The sequence below is a fragment of the Seriola lalandi genome, unplaced genomic scaffold (genome assembly GCF_002814215.2).
Source record: "Seriola lalandi dorsalis isolate HSWRI2012SDOR001 ecotype SW California unplaced genomic scaffold, Sedor1 jcf7180002054297, whole genome shotgun sequence".
Taxonomy (NCBI): Eukaryota; Metazoa; Chordata; class Actinopteri; order Carangiformes; family Carangidae; genus Seriola; species Seriola lalandi.
Genome location: NW_019524850.1, coordinates 1,052,268 through 1,052,675, shown reverse-complemented (window position 1 = coordinate 1,052,675; position 408 = coordinate 1,052,268).

Genomic DNA, 408 nt, shown 5'->3' with positions numbered 1-408 from the left:
AGATCCAAGAAGAACAAGGATAAGGGTGAGGACACCCCAGATGAAGATGATTTTTGAATTGTGTGCATGGAGCCCTTTGGAAATTCCAAACCCAAAGAAAAGTGGATCAGATGTGTAAATTGCAAGTTCTGGGCCCACGAAAACTGCACCCCTGGAAAACCCACATACATCTGTCACCACTGATCACTGATCACTGTGATTAGATGGATAACACACACAGATACACACACTCAAGTTCATGTTTTATCATTTAAGACAGACACAGTATGCATGTTTGTTTTACTAATTGTCAAACGTCTTCCTGTAATTTTACATGGATTATGAGCTACTTCTGACCTCCTGCTGAAGGTTTCCATTTGTATGTGTAACATTCATAGGTATTATCAGGATATGTTCTTTAAAAAAGCT